Genomic DNA, 22,413 nt, shown 5'->3' with positions numbered 1-22,413 from the left:
TACTTGGCATGGCAAAAAGAACTTGTATGCAAAGTGTAAGACTACAGAAGATTCTGCTCCCAATCTCAGAAAAGTTCCCATTTTTGTTCTGATTTGATTAGAATGGACTGTCCTTGTAGAATGCAATGTCCAAGTTGTCCTTTGTAACTCATTGCAAAGCTACTAACATACAAAAGCGCATTCATCTCTGATACACAGAAGTGATCTGAACACAAAGTTTTCTGGTATCACACAAAAAAGAAGTCAATGAACGAGAGGGTATGAGTAAGATATCAAGGAATACTCTCTCTGGATGAAATAGCCTTCACAGCCAGTAATCAGCCATGTGTGTTAATGAAGCCTTTTCAATATGTTCTTGGATCTTTCCAATCCTGCGCATCAGCACTATGATGTAACAAGTTTTTTGTTTTGTTTTGTTTTGTGTTTTAAAGCAAGCATCTGGAGTCAGGGAAACACCAGCACCACTTACTGAGTGACATTTACTCCTATTAGCCAGCATGTAGAGAAATCTTGTAGCACCTTTGAGACTAACTAAAATAAAAAGGTTGGCAGCATGAACTTCCAAGGACGTCAGTCTACTTCCTCAGAAGCTTTTAAAAGACTAATACGGCTAATATCTTTGAATTCACATTAACCAGTAATATGGTAGACTACATGGGACAGATAAGAACCAAGTCTTTCCTAAACCACAAATGTAGTCATATGCTAAAGTCAGCCAAGGCTAGCAATCTACTACCAATGGAAGCTTGGTCAGGTAAAGCCCCAAATACCACCCTGGAATTGGTTAACTTTAACCACAAACAGTTCAACATACTGCTTTTACTGGACTGTTATTCGGGGGGGGGAAAATAGCAATTCCTCTAAGTCTTAAGAAGCAGAAAGCATCACTTCTGCTTTTTTAGACCCTAGACTACATTTATAGTAAACACCATAAACTTCTATATTTGCTTTCAGTGCCAATGTTGTCTCTTCTCTTCAGGTCTTCAGATCTACCCTTTTTGCTTCATTCTGACTTGCCAAACTGCATGCATTAAAAATAGCTGGAAAACAATTTCATCATGTATTCCCCACTTAAGCAATTCACAACCCCTTTATCAACACAATTTAGACTATATTAGATCTATCGCCTTTAGGATCAGAAGCTCTTTTGACAACAAGAATCCATTCTGTGTACAAATTGCAGGCTGGGACAGTTCTTACAACTGGGGAGGCTACAGAGTTAAATAAATAAAACAATAAAGGACTGTCACACTTTTAAATGAAACATGTGAATAAGAAAAACAAAGCAAGAATAATTCAGTGATATGACTGATAACTAAATACAGATTACTATAAAGTTATAATGTCACTAAAAGAGGAAGACTTGTCAGATGAAGGGAATGCTGTGGATATAGTATCAGTGAGGCATTTGACAAAGTTCCCCATGACATTCTTGCAAACAAGCTTGCACAATGTGTGCTAGACAAGGTAACTGTTACATGAATTTGTAACTGGTTGACCGGCCGAACCCAAGGGGTGCTCAACAATGGCTCCTTTTCATCCTGGAGAGAAGTGACCAGTGGGGTCCCACAGGGCTCTGTCCTGGGGCCAGTGCTATTCAACATCTTTATCAATGACTTGGAGGACAAAATTGTGGGCATACTTATCAAATTTGCAGATGACCCCAAATTAGGGGGAGTAGCTAATACCCCAGAGGATAAAAATTCAAAATGACCTGAATAGACTAGAAAGCTGGGTCAAAGCTAACAAAGTGAAATTCAACACGGAGAAATGTAAGGTACTGCTTAGGGAGGAAAAATGAAATGCACAGATATAGGATGGGGGACACCTGGATGAATGAAACTACATGTGAAAGGGATCTGGGAGTCCAAGTAGACCACACGTTGAACATGAGTCAACAGTGCCATGCAACTAAAGGGCAACTAAAATGGTGAAGGGTCTGGAAACCATGCCCTATGAAGAACACCTTAGGGAGCTAGAGATGTTTAGCCTGGAGAAGAGAAGGTTAAGAGGTGATATGACAGCCCTGTTTAAATATTTGAAGGGATGTCATATTGAGGAGGGAGCAAGCTTGTTTTCTGCTGCTCTAGAGACTAGAATGTGGAACAATGGATGCAAGCTCCAGGAAAAGAGATTCCACCTCAACATTAGGAGGAACTTCCTGACAGTAAGGGCTGTTCGACAGTGGAACAAACTCCCTCAGTGTAGTGGAGTCTCCTTCCTTAGAGGTCTTCAAACAGAGGCTGGATGGCCATCTGTCAGGGAGGCTTTGATTTAGATTTCCTGCATGGCAGGGGGTTGGACTGGATGGCCCTTGGGGTCTCTTCCAACTCTATAATTCTATGATTCTATGACTGCATTACTGGTGGATAGACTCAATCCATTATGCCACAAGCCTGAGTCTGCAAGAACTTAGCAACGTTGGATGATAACAGGAACACTTGGAAGTCTCTCTTTCACAATATCGCTGTAAGCTGAAGTGGACTTCATGCCCATTAACAAGAACAAATAGTGTTGCTGCTACATTATACATCTATTAATCTACTCCATACTAATTAAAAATGATATTTTCAAGGTGGCACCTTTCAAGGGTACTGTGCTTACTATATATACTCATGTATAAGTCTAGAAATTTTAGTCAAAAAATTGACCCCAAAATCTGAGTCAACTTAGCCACGAGTCAATGTAAGTACTGTACTTTAACTCTCATAAAAATGGAAACCATCACCTGGTGAAATGCAAGAGTGTAATCTTCCTGGAAGCACTAACCTTCCTCTATTCTCTCATCCATCTATTCTTCAGTGTGAACACAGTTATGCCTCCTGGAATTTTGTAAGTTCTGTGGCATTGTTTTCCCTTGCTTCATCCTTTAAGACCCTTTGTTACATGACCCTAAGTCTTACTCTCAACTTATCCATGGGTCATATCAAACTCCATCATTTTGGCCCCTAAACCTGCCCTCGACGTATACATGAGATCGACTTATAGTCAAGTATATACGGTACTTTACTTTATAACTTCTTTTTAAGGCCAGACTAGATGGATCAAGATACAATCCTGGTGACTACTAGTAACTAGTTTTCATCCTCCACTTTTCTCAACTCCCGTAGAACAATTATTTAATTTCCCTACTTGCTGCCTTTTAAGAAAACCAAACTGCATTCTGCTTCAGCCCCTTCAACTATTGATCAACTGAGATTTTTGAAGAAGTTAAGAGGCTTCATTCACTTGCCTTAACAAATCCGTCCTTAAGAAACAGGCAGCTAGATCCTAGATGAGGGATCCTAAAAATTCAGCCTTCCCAGAGTCCAGAAAAAGATTCACCTGAAGACAAAACACAGGTAAACAACAATATATTAGGCAATTGACCATGAACCATGTATTGGGAGGAAGGTGATAGGGAAAGGGAGTATATTTTAATAACTTCAAATGTTTATCAAATAAAACCAAGCTTTCATGTTAAGATATACCAATGATTCAAAAAACTTTTATTCTTCATCAGAAACATGTTGTTGTGTGCCTTCAGGTTATTTCTGACTTACAGCAAACCTATGGCGAACCTGTTTACAGGGTTCCCTTGGCACGATTTCTACAGAGGGGGTTTGCCTTTCCCTTCCTCTAAGGCTGTGAGAATGTGACTTATCCAAGGTCAGCCAGTGGGTTTCCATGGTTGATCAGAGACTCGAACCCTGGTCTCCAAAGTCGTAGTCTAATGCTCGAACCCACTACACCACACTGGCTATTTCGTGACTGATTAACACGACTGATTAGTAAACAGCAATTCAGGGTAGCAAGTCTGTTTAGTAAGTTTACATCAAGACAATTTTGTTCAGTCGATGATAACATTCAGAAACAGCGAACCAACATTCTATGCTGTTTTGTGGTGAAATCCTTATCATGAACAGGGATGAAACAAAGTTTTTTTTAAAAAATGTAAATAAGATTCAAACTGTTCTTAACACTATTAGACGAATAGAGCCTAGATCAAAAATACCATAAATATGGATTATACAACTTATGAACATATTAGCAGCAGTTTATGGAAACTGGAAATAATGTACATCTATCCTATTCTGTAAGTGGGAGACATAAAGTGCATCTCTCTTGTTCTCTCTCACAGCTTTGCCTCTCTCTGAAGACAAAAAGGTCACACAGAACAGAGTCACAAGCTGCATCTACACTGCAGAAATAATAGTTTGACACCACTTTAACTGCCATGGCTTGATGCAATGGAATTCTAGGATTTGTAGTTTTGTGAGGTATTTAGCCCTTTCAGTCTGAGAGATCTGGTGCCACAAAAAACTACAAACCCCAGGATTCCACAGCACTGAGCTATAGCAGTTAAACTGGGGTCAAACTGTATTATTTCTGCAGTGAAGATGCAGCCACAGAATTGAAGAGTTGCAATGGGATTCATGGGCTAGCAAGACCAATTCCCCCACTCAATGTAGGAATTCCAGCTAAAGCATCTGGGGAGATGGGAGTAGATCTGAGCAAGAAGAATTGTTTAGATATAAAACCTATTTGCCTGCAAATACACATTCAGAGATACAGGTTTCATTAGAAAGTAGGTACACAATCAACAATTATTCTGAACTGTTTTCATATTAATTTTCAATTTCCCCCTCCATTTATATCCAGGCTTGTCACTCTTGTTCCAACCTACGCCACCTCCCAAACCGAATGGTAGAAATACATTATTAAAATATGAGTAATACATCTATTAATAATGTATTTCTGCTTTAAAAATGATAATTAAATAGAAGCTGCCTCACTGTTGTCTGAAATTGTGATTTCAATAATTAAAATGGTATTCTTCAAGGAAGTGATTTAAATCAGTATAACTTAAATGAAATGAGCCATGAATGCAACTGTTTCATTGCACAGGAGAATACAGGGCTTAGGACAACTACAACCATTGACACTTTGCTTTGTGTTTCCACAACGAACATTAAATATGACAAATTCATGAACTACTGGACATACATAGCCTGGCATCCTATTAGAGACTGTCATGTTTCCCTCCTGTATGTGTATGCCCTTTCAGGGAAGTACAGAGATTGATATTACCTCCCTCCTTCCAAAGCATTCAAGGCCCCCACCAGACTTACTATACAGCAGTGATTACCAACCTGTGGGTCGGGACCCCTTTGGGGGTCAAATGACCCTTTCACAGGGGTCACTTAAAACCATTGGAAAACACATATCTGCATGTAGCAATGAAAATAATGTTGTGGTTGGGGGTCACCACAACATGAGAAACTGTATTAAAGGGTCACGGCATTAGGAAGGTTGGGAACCACTGCTATACAGCCTCTGAAGCCATACAAACCCTGTATGTTTTTTCTGTGCCTTGTGGGGGGGGTGTGTGTGTCAGGATCAGAGAAGCATCCAGCTATATCCCCATAGCCAGAAGTGAAATGATGATGAGATCTACCAGAGTTCTTTGGAGGTCTCCACTCTGCTGTAATCTTTTTGTGTCTGCCTACTGTAACACCGTCTGATGCTTTTTTGATACTGCTCCCTCCCCACAAGTTAGAAAATGGCTGTGCAAATGACTAAAAGAAATAACGCTAAGAAAACAGAGTCTTTTTAGCAGTAACTAAAATGTTTAATGAAGCAATGCAGGAAGGGCAAGTATCATGGCTTCCCCAAACAGGCTGAAATGGAAGCCACAGCTCTTATTTCTTTATCATCTGGATAAAGACTGGGAATGAAATAAAGCTGCATATAGCTGACTGCATAATCCTTTTGTTTGATTCAAATATCCTGACTACCTCTCCATAAACTACATTTTTTACAATGAGCAGATGTTATGCTTAGAAATCTACTTTCTTTGAAAAGAACATTTGAGTTGTGAAGTCGAAGGCTTTCATGGCTGGCATCCATAGTTTTTTGTGGGTTTTTCGGGCTATGTGTCCATGTTCTAAAAGAGTTTCTTCCTCATTAACATTTGAGTTAAAAAGATATTTCAGATATCAGAATTCAGTTATCAGGTCTCTGTTTTTCTGATTTCATAGAATGTCTTGAAGTACTAAAATACTACTTTTAACTATGGAAATAATGAAACTCATTTTCTTTCCCTATACAATGAATTACATCTCGTATGCCAAGGGAACAATCAGTTGTATGAGAACTGCCACAATAGTCTGACAACAGCAATACTTGCCCTTCAAAGCTGTCTGACGTTTAAAGTATCAATTATGCCTCATTAAATTTTTAAAATGAAAATAACACTGTAGAGATTTAGAACACAACTCTATACTTTAGTTAATGCTAGTGGAGTGCTACAAGATATGGTGGTCAGCACCAGCACTAAACTTGCCACCATATCTGCTATCCTGGCACAACTCAGGTGGCATAGTAGCTAAGAGGAGAGGAGGTACAAATATACAACAAATCCTATTCAAGACCTAAAGATGACTCCAACAACAGCAAAACATAACTCAGGTAACAGGTTAATCATTCTAGGACACATTTTTCACTCTGGCTTGTTCATGAACATTAAAAGCTCATAAGCAGAAAATCTGCTTATGGGAAGCTATGGGGAAATGGGATTTTTTTTCCAATGAGTGTGGAACACAGTAGAATTTCAGCTCACTTCACTAATTACAACTTTTACTTCCTCTAGATAGTGAAGTTTCTGTCTTCTTAGCACTCTTAACTTAGACATGGGTGTGCTGACCCCGGCAGAGCTGATTGTAGAACCTCACTAAACCATCCAATTGGTAGTAGTGAGGGGCTGTGTATACAAAGGACAATAGGACAATTCACCAGTTAAACAGCTTAAAATAATTTTATTTGTATTTGTTTGTTGTTAACTGCCCTTGAGTTGGCCCTGACTAAAGAGATCCTGCAGTTGACACATCTCTAAGACCCCCTATTCTCTACTGCTCTCTGTTCAGGTTTTGAAGATTCAGGCCCCTGGCCTCCCTGACTGAGTCTATCCATCTGGCATGTGGTCCTCTTTCTGCTGCCTCCTACCTTTCTTGGCATTATCATCTTTTCGAGTGAGTTGTGCTTTCTCATGATGTGGCCAAAGTATGACAGCCTCAGTTTCATCATCTTGTCTTCCAGAGAGCATTCAGCATAGATTTGTTCAAGGACCCATTTGTCTGTCTTTTTGGCTGTCCACAGTATCCTCAGCACTCTTCTCCAGCATCACATCTGAAATGATGTTTATTTTCTTTGCTGGTTTTCTTCACTGTCCAACTCTCACATCCATACATGGTGATGGGAATTTAATGGCTTGGACAGTTCTAACTTTAGTCCTCAGTTACATATTTTTACACTTTAGGATCTTATCTACTTCTCTTCCCATTCCTATTCTTCTTATTGGTTGACTGTAGTCTGTTTTCATCAGTGTTTAACCCAAGTTACAGGAAGTCTTTAACTGTTTCAGTTTCTTCATTATCTAGGTTGAATACTACCCTGAAATTAGTCATGGCAGCTTAGTACATATGTGGTCTACATTTTCACATTGGACTGACTACACTACATCACCTTCCCTTATCTGTATAATTGTGAGAAGAACTGCATGAGCAAAAGTTTCAGGTCAGCCAAGAGATGCAGAATCCTGATACTAGAATGCTAGCATGCATGCCTTCATTGTAACTAAATCCTGCGGTCTGAGTACTGTATATTATAACTGAAAGACACTGGAGAAATAAAAATATCTCCCTTACTCTCCTTTTTACAGACCTGTTTGCTCAGAAAGAGCTACACCACTCAATTAAGTGTGTCTATTCTGTAGTGCAGCACAATCACACTGTGAGGGCAACCCTTCTCTGTCTTAGATGCCTACCAGTTTTGTGAGGCTAGTGGAATCATAAGGAATTGTGTCTCACAGCTGGTTGTCACACTGAGCTGGGGTTTCATAGCATGCTGTGAAAACTAAAGATGAAGAAAGAATTAGCTTATCCTTATTAGGTTAAAAAAAAGCGAGTTTTTTAAAAATACAAACCTAGTTTATCAGAAAAATCCAAGATTTATATATACTTAAACGTAATTAAGGTCCTGAACTGTCTTAAGTATGCTAGACCGGCAAGTCAAATACTTTAACAACTACAAATTAACCCTGTTTTACAGGTTACAGTAACTCTAGTGACAAGTTTAACTACAGCAGCCCAAATGCTGTTGCTCTAATAAGCTTAGCAGATTAAAATTTAACCATTTAAGTCTAATTGACCAACTTCTTGTACAGAGATGTGACCTTGCACTCTAAGCAAGAATGTGACACAGATATTGGGCAAAACTAAACCATAAGACAAGGGAGGGAGTAACATAGCCCTCCAAGATGTTGCAAAATTGCAACTCTCAGCATTCCCCATCATCAGCTATACTAGTAACTAGAGCTGCTGGGAGCTGGAGTCCAGCAATATTTGGAGAATTACATCATTCCCAACTCTTCCCCAAAAAGATATGCTTCAACTGCAATCATGCAGAATCCTTACAGAGGATAGATGTGAACTGAAAGCCCAGCGTGGGCAGAAAGAAGTTGGAACTCTTGCATTCCTCCCAAAAATAACCTTAACCCTCCTGTCTGGAGATCAACCCCATTCAGAAATACACACTCCTTGTTAATATAAGCATACAGCACTGTAAGACCTCCCTCACCATTGTCCAAATCACACTACAGAAATAATCCAGTTTGAGACTGCTTTAACTGCTCTGGCTCAGTGCTAGGGAATTCTGGGAACTGTAGTTTTTTGAGACATTTAGTCTTCTCTGTCAGAGAGCTCTGGTGCCGCAATAAACTACAATTCCCAGCACACAGCCACGGCCATTAAAGCAGTCTCAAACTGGATTATTTCTGCAGTGTGTTTTAGGCCCAAGTGTACTTACTTTGTAGCAGCAAACTGGAATAGATAACATAGGTCTGCTATCATTGCATCTGGTAAAAGTGAAGGAGAGATTTCCACAATAAAAGCAACTTTGAAAATATAGGGTGATTCAAAAAGAACGGTGCAAGGTAACACTGTTCTCATTTGGTTTTGCACCATTCTTTTTGTAATCAACCTGTAAACCTGTTGTTGCGTGTCTCCAAGTCATTTTTTAATTATGGCAACCCTAAGGTGATCCTATTGTAGGGTTTTCTTGACAAATTTCCTCGGGGGGGGGGGGGTTTCATTGCCATCGTCTGAGGCTGACAGAGTGTGACTTGCCCAAGTTCACCTAGTGGGTTTTTATGCTCCGGTGGGATTTGAATCCTGATCTCCTGAGTTGTTGTCCAATGCTCAAACCACTACACCACACTAGACTCTCATATTTTCTTAAATTAAACCCTGGAACTGTCTTGGTTCTAGTTTGGAAGAAAGACATATAAAATTAAAATTAAATATAATTGAAGTTTTTTATTCATCTGGCATTCACAATCCCTCCTTGCCTAAATAAAAGGATACTATTGTTTATTCATATAACTTTTAAGGAATAAACCTAACTAATGCAATTTAACTTAGGGCACTCTCAGGAAATCAACAAATCAACAAAACTTTGTATGAAGGATAAGCTATGTTCTCCAATTTCTCCATTTTTCTCCAAAAAGCTGTACAAATATTCAAAAGACAATGAAAACAAAGGCTACAAAAAGTCTAGAGCCTTAGTTCCTCATGCCAAAGGGTTGGTTAACTAAGATATAATACAATGGACCAGCAAAATCTTTTTGTTTGACAAAAAGTACAAGAAAAGACCAGGTCATCTAAAAGAGGGCTATTTTATGAAAGCTGGCTTTTGATTCATTTTTTAAATGGGTATGCTATATTACTACCCATGCAAAGCACTTGACAAGGTCCAGCGATGAAAAAAATACAAGAGAAACCAGTGTTGAATATTAGTAGAAATAAAAAGTGGAAACAGATCTAAAGAAACCAGCACTAGTTGTAGCTTGCATCAACATTAGGTAGGCAATTTAGAATGAATGTGGTTGTTTTTTTAAATATATAAAATTGTAACAGTAGTTACAGCAAGACACTGCCCAAAAGGGCATGGGCTAAAAGCCCCAATGATGTTAAGGCATAGAGATACATATGTAAACAGACCCGATTATGGGGGAAATGGGGCTAAGACATCAGATTGTTTATATCCTTTTTAAAGAGGAAAATTGTTTGAGGGACTAAAGTTATTTCTCTCAGAAAAGAAAAGATCAGGAGAAAGCAACTTTGAACAGACTAATAATGGAAGAGAGAAGTACAGACGTCCCTTCAGATTCACGGGGGATCCGTTCTGGACCCTTCCATGAATCGAGAATATTGCTAATATTGGAGCCTCATTGATTATAATGGGGGCGCATTCCCGCATGCACGTTTGCGCCATTATGTCTCTTCCAGATTGCCATCCGCCAAAGACCAAAGGATGTGAATGGCAAAACTGCAAATCAGAAGGGATGACTTGTAACACTAGGAATGAACTAGTGCTTCAAGTACATTAAAAATGCTTCTCCTTTGATCTAAATTCATTTTTTTACAATATACAGCAATACACTTCTCTCTGAACTACAGACAATGCACCGTGCTGAATGCTTTATCCTCACTAAGCCCCTCCTCACCATGAGATAATGGCAGCCCTTTTTCAAAATCCTGGTAGATGCTTAGATGTGGTGAATAAATATAAACTCCTTGGTAAGTGACAGGACCATAGCTGACATGCAGTTGGCGATATTAACCCATGAAGATGAAGACCCATGCTCTACCAACCAGACCTTTTAAAAACAAAATTTTCACAAATAAATTTTGGAGTAAGATTTTTAAAAATTAAAATACTGACACACATTCGGAGTATGATACCAACCAGTAAAATTTTCATTCACTTCTTTTAAGCACTAAAATACTGTTTTGCCCAATAAAACCACCCAAATCAGTTTATAAAATGTTTTTAATATAGAATCAATAAAATGCAAGGAAAGTAACAAATTGCTCAAGCATTTTATTTGTTTGCCATCTATATGAAACAGCCTCACATCTTATCTGATCCTTCTGAGACTGAGTGTGCTAATTTCTTTATGCACAGCAGATATTCTGCATATGGTCTTTTCCAAAAGCTAGAAGGGGGGGGGCTATTACTTCTTCTAGGTGAGGCAAAAATCTAAGCAAAGTTAAAGCCTTGCTTTGCATGGAAAACTGACACAGGAGGGAGCAAAAGCTCCACCAGAATACTGAAAATGCAAATTTTATCATCATGCTGCATCTCAGAAGAAAGGGAATTTACTGAAGAGCAGATACACATCTGCTGCTTTGTACGCCATTTGACAAACATGATGCTGAAGCCTGCCTGCTCTCATAAAAAAAACCCTAATGCTCTTTTCTGCCCTAGGATCACCAGATTATGATTGCGAAACGAGAGCACTAAGAGCGGAGCTCAGAAACTGTGACGTCAGCAGAACCAGCCAACACAGAGTGACTTCATGAGCCCATGCACTACCGACACCAGCAAAACGTCTGGCACTAAAAGATTACTCTTCCAATGTGGGGTCACCATACTAACACTGTAGCTACAGCAAAATACCATAGCCAGACTTTTGGGAAGAGTATGCAATGCATGCCACCATTTTGGGACCAGTTTCATTTCTTTCCAAATACAATGCAAGACTTAGAATATTTCAAGCCAGGACTTTCTGAAGAACATTCTGCTTGAACCTGCATATAATGTATTATCTTAATCACACACCGTATTATCATCCCACTATTTAGAGCATGGGTGGACGAACTCCCATGGGGGTGGGGTGAGCTGCATTTCATTCCCAAATTGTGTTCTCTCCTCTAAACCAAATGTGTCTGGTAGTTCTGGTTTTGAAAAAAAACACACACTAGAACAGTGTGCTGTGGAAGCTAAAAAAGCCAGTGCAATTTTAGGCTGCATGAATAGAAGTACAGCATCTAGCTCAAGGGAAGTAATACTGCCACTCCATTCTGCTTTGATCAGGCCTCATCTGGAATACTGTGTCCAGTTCTGGGCACCACAATTCAAGAAGGATGTTGAGAAGCTGGAGTGTGTCCAAAGGAGGACAACTAAAATGGTGAAGGGCCTGGAAACCATACCCTATGAGGAAAGACTTAGGCAGCTGGGTATGTTTAGTTTGGAGAAGAGAAGGTTAACAGGTGATATGATAGCCCTGTTTAAATATTTGAAGGGATGTCATATTGAAGATGGAGCAAGCTTGTTTTCTGCTTCTCCAGAGAATGGAGCAATGGATTCAATCAAATAGAAAAAGAGATCCCACCTCAAAATTAAGAAGAACTTCTTGACAGTCAGAGCTGTTCAGCAGTGGAACACACTCCCTAGGATAGTGGTGGAGTCTCCTTCTTTTGAGGTTTTTAAATAGAGGCTGAATGGCCGTCTGTTGGGGGTACTTTGACTGTGCGCTTCTATGTGGCAGGGGGTTGGACTGGATGGCCCTTGTGGTCTCATCCAACTCTCTGATTCTATGAAAAGGAATTCCAAGATAAAGGCTACAATAAAACCCAAGAACATTAACCAAGTTATATGCCATCATTCATCTACTGCTCTTTTCAAAACATCAGTGAATACCAATTCACTGATTGCTAATAATAATAATAATAATAATAATAATAATAATAATAATAATAGGATTTATTTATATGCCGCCCAATGACTGGGAATCCGGGCAGCTTACAACAGAGGGGATAATAGACGGTTCCCTGCCCTCAGGCTTACAATCTAAAAAGACAGGACACAAAAGGAGAAGGGAATGGTGAGGAAGGGAGGGGATCAGGTCCAGCATTCTTCTCTCCCTCTGAGGCCTGGACCAAGGCAGATGGACCAGAGGGTGGGCTCTTCTTCTTCAGGCTAGCCCTGATGGAGCTGGGGAAATAGTTGTGCCTAATAAACTATGCTTAAGACCATATCAGTACCCAAAGTTATTTAGCTCCTCTCAGTAAAAATCTAGAACCATGTATCTGTAAGGATAAAATGGATCCTCTTTAATGAAAGTAATGTATGTGCCTTCAAGTCACCTGTCAGCTTCTGGTGACCCCATGAATATTGTATGAATTTCTTAGGCAAAGAATACTGAGAGGTGGTTTGCCATTCCACATTTTCTTTCCAAGCCTGATGTGGCTCAGCTTTCAAGATCTAGTTCCTTCTAGGAACAAATGTCGTTCTGAAACAAGCCCAATGCCTTCACTTTTTATCAAGCTACAATAAAATAAAATAAAATAAAATAAAACGTTTTTTATATTTGCATTCCACTTTTCAATCTTGAAGAAAGCCATAGAGAAAACACCCAGGGAACCAAAAAGTGAGTTTAAGAAGGTCTTTGGAGTATAAAAGCTAACCTGCTGTTTTGCTCTTTAATGCTTTCACCTATCCTGGTTATGCTCTACTAGTTTGTTTTGTTTTGCATGTAACATTACAACATTATCAAGCACTACATGCATGATCTAGAACTAATTAAAACATCCAGCCTGCACACCCTCCCCTCTACTTGCATATGTCCTCCTCTCATTTAAAACAGCATTACATCAGATACAACCACCAACAACCCATTTGAATTTATAGTTGGACATTTTAACATTGGAAAACACATCTGTGAATGTGGACTTCTCCAAAACCTGAACAGTCCTCCTTAAAATGAAAAGAAAACACCCTGGATGTATGCAGTGAAATCAAGACCTCACCTATTGTTTTGTATTTGTTAAGTGTTTTTCTTTGCTGTTTCCATGTTTTTATCTTGCTTTATATAATATAAACTGTATTTTTTTTAAAAAAGAATCATATGGCCTTTCAGATGTTGTTGGACTGCAACTCCCAACAATCCAGAACATTTAGATGTCCTACCTGATTAAAGCATTTTTATTTATTTTTTTCCTCAGTCAGAAAGGCTGTTGGAGTAGCTTACAAATAGTAAACAGCAAGCCCTTCCTTGCTCACAGGGCTAAAATGGCACAATACTAAAGCGATGGCGGGGAAAGAAGGGAAATAGTAGTTTGGGTTTCCTTTCAATAATTGGCTTTTCATTATATTTGAATTGGGGGTTGTTGTTCAAAACAAACTCTAATTAAATGACCCAGGTTTTTAATTAGGTGTGCTCTGAAACTGAACAATGCTGCTTCAGCTACTTGATGTGGTACACAAACAGTTTCCTTTCCCCCTCCACGTGCCAGGAACAAGCATCGCATTTGTGCCAAGATGCTACAACAACTCTTTCTTTCCTTCCCAAAGCTTGCTGTGGACTGGTGTCCAAAAGCCCATGGGTCAATGCTGGCCCATGAGCCCAACACCACTATAAACCACAATCTCTGCTCTAGTTAGGAACAGTCATCTTTTGTTTGAATGAGAAGTGCAATATAATTGACTAAACAAACCAGCTTGTTAACACGTTTATTAAAAAAATTGGCATGGGATAAGCAGTGAAATGGTCATTTGCTGAGTACAACAGATTTAGGGAGATAAAAACAAAAAGGGATTGTGAAAGCTCAAGAGGATCTCTTCAAATTAAATGCAGAGATGCAACTGTGGCACGCACACACACACACACACACACACACACATATATATATATATATATCATAGAATCATAGAATCATAGAGTTGGAAGAGACCACTAGGGCCATCCAGTCCAACCCCCTGCCATGCAGGAAATCCAAATCAAAGCATCCCTGACAGATGGCCATCCAGCCTCTGTTTAAAGACCTCCAAGGAAGGAGACTCTATCACCCTCCGAGGGAGTGCATTCCATTGTCGAACAGCCCTTACTGTCAGGAAGTTCCTCCTAATGTTCTTTTCCTGCAGCTTGCATCCATTGCTCCGGGTCCTGTTTTCTGGAGCAGCAGAAAACAAGCTTGCTCCTTCTTCAACATGACATCCTTTCAAATATTTAAACAGGGCGATCATATCGCCTCTTAACCTTCTTTTCTCCAGGCTAAACATCCCCAGCTCCCTAAGTCGTTCCTCATAGGGCATGGTTTCCAGACCCTTCACCATTTTTGTCGCCCTCCTTTGGACACGCTCATTTCTCAATGTCCTTTCTGAATTGTGGTGCCCAGAACTGGACACAATATTCTAGGTGGGGCCTGACCAGAGCAGAATACAGTGGCACTATTACTTCTCTTGATCTAGACACTTTACTTCTATTGATGCAGCCTAAAATAGCATTGGCCTTTTTAGCTGCCGCATCACACTGTTCACTCATGTTCAACTTGTGGTCTACTTGGACTCCTAGATCCCTTTCACACGTAGTTTCATTCAGCCAGGTGTCACCCATCCTATATCTCTGCATTTTATTTTTCCGTCCTAAGTGCAATACCTTACATTTCTCCGTGTTGAATTTCATTTTGTTAGCTTTGGCCCAGCTTTCTAGTCTATTCAGGTCATTTTGAATCTTGATCCTGTCCTCTGGGGTATTAGCTATTCCCCCTAATTTGGTATCATCTGCAAATTTGATAAGTATGCTCCCAATTCTGTCATCCAGGTCATTGATAAAGATGTTGAATAGCACTGGGCCCAGGACAGAGCCCTGTGGGACCCCACTGGTCACTTCTCTCCAGGATGAAAAAGAGCCATTGTTGAGCACCCTTTGGGTTCGGCCGGTCAACCAATTACAGATCCATGTATATATATTCATGTCCTGCTGTTGTTGTTGTGTGACTTGAAGTTGTTTCCAACTTATGGCAACTCTAAGGCAACTCTATCATGGGGTTTTCTTGGCAAGATTTTCCAGTGGGGGTCCCCACCTTCCTCTGAGGCTGAAAGAGGTGACTTGCTCAAGGTCACCCAGACCTCAAATCCTGTTTTCCGCAGTCCAATGTTTGCCTGATAGTCTTCAGTAAACCTAACAAACATCTTTGGGTTAAGATGGATAGCTTGATAAAAATACTGATTGAAAGTTTAGGAGGTGACTCTTCAAAAGGTTCTAAACATTATATTAACTCCTGTCTCTGTTTCAGTGTGGTGCTAGGGACAGGCTGAACCTTACAGAAAAAAGGGATCAAAAATAAAGCTGCCAATATAATACATTTACACAAATCTGTGGTGTATAGTTTTGGTCACTATAACTCAAAAAGGACACTTTAGAGCTGGAGAAAGGGCAGAAAACATCAATAGAACTGATCAGGAGTGTTTGAACAACCTTTCTACACAGGACTTTATCACACGGGGAAAACTGAAGGATTAAACAGACATTAAATGATCACACTGAAGATTTTCACACGACATCACAATTAGATAGGACTTATCCTGGCAATAACCAGGTAATAACCAGCAACAAACCATTCACAGGGAAATCCAATGAATGATTTGTTGTTGGTTATTACCTTGTTATTGCCAGGATAAGTCCTGTTTAATCGCAAGATGGGTGAAAATTTTCAACACAATTGCCTAATTTTCATGGGATAATGTTCATTTAAACCCCTGCTTTTCCCCCTATTTCCTCCCCCCATGTGATAAAGTCCAGAGAAAGGTTACAATGTTTGTGGGTTTCTAATTTTGAAAGCAATGGGTGTGAAAGAAAATTATACTGTAATTGTACTAAAATATAAACTACATTAGAACTAAAAGTATGAAGAATCTGAAGGGAGTATTTTTCTTTTCCCCTTCATCTCTTAATAGGAGAATCCAGGGTCTCTCAATGAGCCTGAACACTGGGAGATTCAGAACAGACTTTTCCCAATGCGGCAATGTTAAACAAGAGATTTGCTACTACAAGATGTAGTGGTGTTTTGACAATACAGCTTTAAAAGAGAATTAGACAACTTAAATGACAAGTTATTGATTACTATCTGTCATGACAGTTACATGTTATCTTTAGCATCAGAGGCAGCTCAAGATACCAATGGTGGGGGACACACTATTGGAGATACAAGCGTTCATATTCTGCTTCTGGGCTTCCCACTAGTGTTTGTTTGTTCATTGTAGGAAATAAGCTGCTGGAATAGAAAGGACTTTGTGAAGTCGAAGGCTTTCATGACCGGCATCCATAGTTTTTTGGGGGGTTTTCGGGCTATGTGGCCATGTTCTAGAAGAGTTTCTTCCTGATGTTTCAGAGAAGATGCCAGCTACAGATGCTGGCGAAACGTCAGGAAGAAACTCTTCTAGAACATGGCCACATAGCACGAAAAGCCCACAAAAAACTATAGAAAGGACTCTGATGTGAATCAACACAAATTTTATGAATTCATATGCAAAAACAAACCCTAAATCAATTGCATGCATGTGTATGTGCCTTCTTCAATGGGTTTCATAGCAGAGCTAGGACTCGAATCCTGGTCTCCAGAGTCGTGGCTTGCATGGCATAGTGGTTTGAGCGTTGGGCTAAGACTCTGGAGACCAGGATTCAAGTCCTAGCTCGGCCATGAAACCCTCTGGGTGACCTTGGGCAAGTCATATTCTCCCAGCCTCAGGAGAACACAATGACAAACCTCTTCTGAACAACTCTTGCCAAGAAACCCCTGACAGGGTTGCTATAAGTTGGGAATGACTTGATGGCACACAACAACAACAACAACATATATGTGTGTGTGTGTGTGGATGGGTGGATATGCACACACACATAGTGACCAGATTTAAACGGAGTCAGGACTGGTGCATTTTTAATACAAAGAGAAGAGGGAAATTTGGCAACTCCCACTGATTACATGAGTGTTTTATTTTTAAAAGAATGTGCTTAGAATTTGTCACCACTGAATTTTAGCAAAATATTTGGCAAAGGAGGTAAGAGAAGCAGTGAGGCCCAGAAAAGCAAATAGATGGGAGATGTGTGTGTGTTTCCCACCTCTTTTGTACATCAACATTGAAGCCAGTGGGAGAGCATTATGCCTGACCATTCTGAGTGGGTATTTCTTCCAACACAATGCATTTATTTAAACAAGCCAGAAGAAGAATGTCGTCTCATTTTTTTGAAAGTATTACATCTTCCTTGAGGTTGCTACTTCTGCAATCTTAAAATGCAAGACTGTTTGGCCTTACCTTTGCAATTGTCAGCTATGATGGCAGTTCTTCTTTTATGTTTTAGAAAAACTCATAATGGCTTTGGGGAGTGGGGAGAGATTGTCAACTTGGACGTAGGTAGGGGCCAAAATTAAAATAGGCTAAACTTCTTAGGGCCGCAGATAGATTTCAATCAAATATTTATTAATAATAATGAGCACTAATTAGTATTTATTCTGTCCTCCTCTTCCTGTGCCCAGCCCTCTTTTCTCAGGAGAAAGTCAAACGGCAGAGGAGCCTTGTCTGTCTTTCTCCTCCTCTGCCAGGACCTCTGCTTGGGAGAAGGCCAAGCGATGGAGGAGCCTTGAGGAGCAAATGTTTGCCCCTTCTTCTTCCACTGCATGGCCTTCTCAGGAGAAAGCCAAGTGGAGGAGGAGCCTTGTAGGGCAAGTGTTTGCCCATCCTCCTCCATTGCCCAGCCTTCTCCTCAGGAAAAAATGGAGCAGTGAAGGAGTCTTGCAGAGCAAACTTTTGCCTGTCTTCCTATTCCGCTGTCTTTTTCCATGGGCCGCCCTGTGCCCATGGGCCATATGTTGTGCAAGCCTGCACTAGCCCCTAAGGGGCATGCTCAAAAAGTTCCAACAGTAAACCTTGGGCCAAGCTCTTTAAAGACAAAGAGAATGAAACAAAACCCAAAAAATGCCAAACTTACTTTATCACTTAGCAAGGAGGGGAGATTTTCTGTTTATGAAGGGCAAGGAAAAACAAAAGGAAGTGTTTGAAGTTTAAGATTTCTCTCAGTAACCTGCAAAAACACAGGGAATTTTTTTCAAAAGCACAGTTGTGTTATAACAAAATTTCTTATGCCAAATTTGGTCTAGAACATACTGCAAAAAATAATCCAGTTTGACACCGCTTTAACTGCTCTGGCTCAATGTTAGGGAATTCTGGGAACTGTAGTTTTGTGAGACATTTAGATTTCTCTGTCAGAAATCTCTGGTGCCACAATAAACTACAGTTTCTACATAAAAATAAACTACTGTTTCTGCATAAAAATGAATACTTAGGAACATTTCTACATTTGTGAGGTCTCTCTACTCTTCTATGCTGTGAATTGGGTGTGAACACATAAGGGTGCTTCAGGTCCCCAGGTGCAAGTTTTAAGAATTATTTCATAAAAGCATATCCCTCTGAAATATTAGAGAAAATGTATGGTTGCTGTGGAAATAAAAAGACTCCCAAAGGGAAGCAACCCGAGTTGTTTGTAATAATAATAATAATCTCCTTCATAGAATTTCCTTCATAGAACTGTAATTTCCTTTATAGAACTGTGTTTCATTGATTTCCTACCTCTAGACCATAATCCTGTATGTTTCTGTTTATCTGCTAAAGTCAATTTATGTCCCACTTCCAACAGCAGAAACAGAAAAGTAGAAAAAAGGGGCCCAAGCATGTGCCCTCTAAACTCAAAGGCTGCACCATTTTACCAGTCATATAATGGTAGATCTAAAGGGAAAAAATGGAAATATGTCATGTCAACAATGCAGACTGCAGAAGAGACATACATCTGTTTCATGCAAGAAACAGTTTGTCTCTTCAGCAAAAGCAACCAACTGCAGTCTTATATATTGCATGTTTTAACACTGTAAGCATATCCATGAAGGTTTACAATTCTGGCAGAAACTCTGGGAACCTCATCTTTTCTTGAACCCAATGGGATTTAAATTGCAATAGATAAATGGAGCTAGATGCCTCCATCTTCAGAGATAAAATGCCCCACCACAGGAAAGAAAAGCCATTCCCTGCAAGGTTCCCAGGAAGATTTGACTGATCACTGCTGGCAAAATAATATAGGTGGACTTTTACTCTGATTGAACAAGGCTGTTATGTACTTGAAAATATGAAAACAGTGAATGCCAGGGTTTTTTAAGGCTCAGTTATTATTTCTGAGTGTCTGGGATTGGCCTTATTAGCTGATGAACTCAGTTTTATACATACTCAGTCCTATTTATCAGCAAACAGTCTTGAGATAAAATATTGCTTTTAATTGTTTCAACAGATGTTTGGTGGGGGTTATAATTCAAAATCAAAGACCATGTTTGGTCCAAATGTTACTTGGGCAACACAGAAACATTCCCTACAGACATTGCTGTAGATTATAGACTGACACGTAGTTTGTGGATCAGAGGCTCAATATACCAAACTATCAGTGACCTGGTGCTGGGGTTCCAAAGGTTACACAATTGCCTACATATTTATTATATCAAGTACAGACCACAACAACATATTCTTTTAAAATTGCTTCAAAGGGAAACACGCAAAGTTATAAAGCATGATCTCAAAAATAATTTCAATTGGTTAGGTATTAATACAGAACCATTTACAGTATTTGACACACACACACACTTTCTGACTTTAGTCATCAATTTTCAATTTTTCCCTTTCTCTTGCCTTTGTTTTGGTGGTTGCTACTGCAAAAGCTGCATCATAACATTACGTAGAATTTCTTATTCCCTTCAACTATTCTATCACTGAAATATCTGAATCCCAAGAAAGGAGTAACTATAACCAGGCCTAATTGTTCTAGCCTGGATCTCTCAAGTCTTGTGGTGTTGGTTGCCAAAATAAACTGTCCATGGTATCAAGTATCTTTACAGAAGAGATGGGCAACTTCAGATTTTTGTGCTGCTTTCAAGTCCTGTCCAATTTAGGGCAACCCTATTCTTAGTAAGATTTATTCAGAGAAGGTTTGTCATTGCTTTCCTCTAAGGCTGAGAGACCATGATTTGTCCAAAGTCATCCAATGGGTTTCAACATCTCAGCAGGAATGTTGCTTCAGGTGTTGTTGTACCGTAACTCTGATAGCTAGTATAGCAATGGGTGAAGTTGCACTCCACCATCTGAAGGTGCACAGTTACTTGTCCCTTCCTAGAAGTCATAAAAAACAGAGGCTGGTGAAATAATAAGCTATCCATGGATACAATTTGGAAGAAATCTCCAGAAGGTTCAAAGAGTTTTTGTTTACTTAAGCAAGGTTTACCTGACTTGGTTGCTTCATTTCACAAGTGCATATTGTTAATTTTAATTGAAATTTGCTTCAACATATTCAATGGTTCTTCTTTTTTGTGGTGTAGGAACCTATCCTACCCTGCCCTTGCTATTTCTGCCCCAGTGCCAAATTTTCTGTTAAAGAAATATTGCCTAGAAACACATCTACTTTGTTAAGTGAGGTATTCTGGTACTATGGAACTGGCAGCAAGAATCCATACTGTCAACTGTTGAAGTATACTACCAAACAGAACAGTGTGTGGATTGAGGGTTGGTGTGCTCAATCCTTAAATTTAGATACCTCCTTCAAAACCAGAGGTCTTGCCTTCTGCTTTATCCTAGTTTCTATAAAAAGAGTAAAACAGAAAATTCCCCACTGAATACTAAGAACACCAGGACCAGCAAGCTGGAGGTTTGTGCTAGGGACTGTATCACAGAGAATAGAAGAATAAGGGAGCAACTCTAAGAGCAAGCTGTGGAGACCATCTCTTTTTAGATGCTCCATTATTTAGAATATACATCTATACTGCCATCCATCTTTGTACTAAAGCAGAGGTTTCACTGAGTGACCTGCCAAGAGGCAAAAGGCAGCTTTGGAAGGAAAATGACAATACAGTTTGAAAATGTCAAAGTAGAGAGGGTTAAACCAAAGCACTACCCAAGCTTCACTTTCAAATTCAGTCAAGCTGAGTGAGTGAGTGAGTGAGTGTGTGTGTGTGTGTACGCACGCACACTAGGAAGTTGTTTCTAAAACAGCAGAAGATCCTGCAATCAAGAAAAGTGCTTTCAAAGGGAACAGATATTGAACTGACCCAAGTCTGATCTTCATATAGTTGCAGTCAAATCAGTTCAGTTTATGGTGACCTCCATGAATGAGACCTCCAAGACTCTGTGATATTAAGAAGTCTCCCCTGGTATTGCAAAGCCAAGGCTCTGGCTTTCTTCATTGAGTCAATCCACCTGTAGCACAATTTCCTACTTTTCCAACTGCTTTTCACTTTGACTGGCTTTACTACCTTTCCCTATGTCCTGCCATCTATCATACAGTTGGCCCTCCTAATCCATTAATTTTTTATCCACAGATTCAAGCATCCACAGCTTGAAAATATTCAAAAAAAAGTATAAATTCTAAATAGCAAACTTTGATTTTCCATTGTATATAATGGAATCTTCCATTGTATATAATGGAATTTTCCATTGTATATAATAGAATTTTGCTCTATCATTGTATTTAATGGGACTTGAGCATCCACAGATTTTGTTATCCATAGGGGATCCTGGAACCAAACCCCAGCAGATAACAAGGTCGCACTGTATATACAAAGCATGATAGCATTAGTTTAGTCATTAGATGACACTTCACACTGTAAGAGGGAAAATTCTACACTGTAGGAAGTTTTACATTAGTAGGGGGTTTTCCCCACATCCTCAAATGGGGAACCCAATTTTACTGCTCTTCTTGTATTGCTCTTGTTGCTCCTACTGATG

The 22,413-nt window shown here is 39.6% G+C and overlaps 1 protein-coding gene across 1 annotated transcript in view; it reads right to left on the bottom strand.

The window, feature by feature from the left end:
* DNAJC5 (DnaJ heat shock protein family (Hsp40) member C5) overlaps positions 1-22,413 on the bottom strand; it is an 89,670-nt gene that overhangs the window by 48,732 nt on the left and 18,525 nt on the right. The window contains exon 2 of the mRNA XM_042463001.1: positions 3,233-3,324. The gene's annotated coding sequence lies outside the window, so the exon portion shown is untranslated. The remainder of the gene's footprint in view (positions 1-3,232; positions 3,325-22,413) is intronic.

This window comes from Sceloporus undulatus, chromosome 4 (genome assembly GCF_019175285.1).
Source record: "Sceloporus undulatus isolate JIND9_A2432 ecotype Alabama chromosome 4, SceUnd_v1.1, whole genome shotgun sequence".
Classification (NCBI taxonomy): Eukaryota; Metazoa; Chordata; class Lepidosauria; order Squamata; family Phrynosomatidae; genus Sceloporus; species Sceloporus undulatus.
This window is presented reverse-complemented; position numbering and strand designations above follow the sequence as displayed.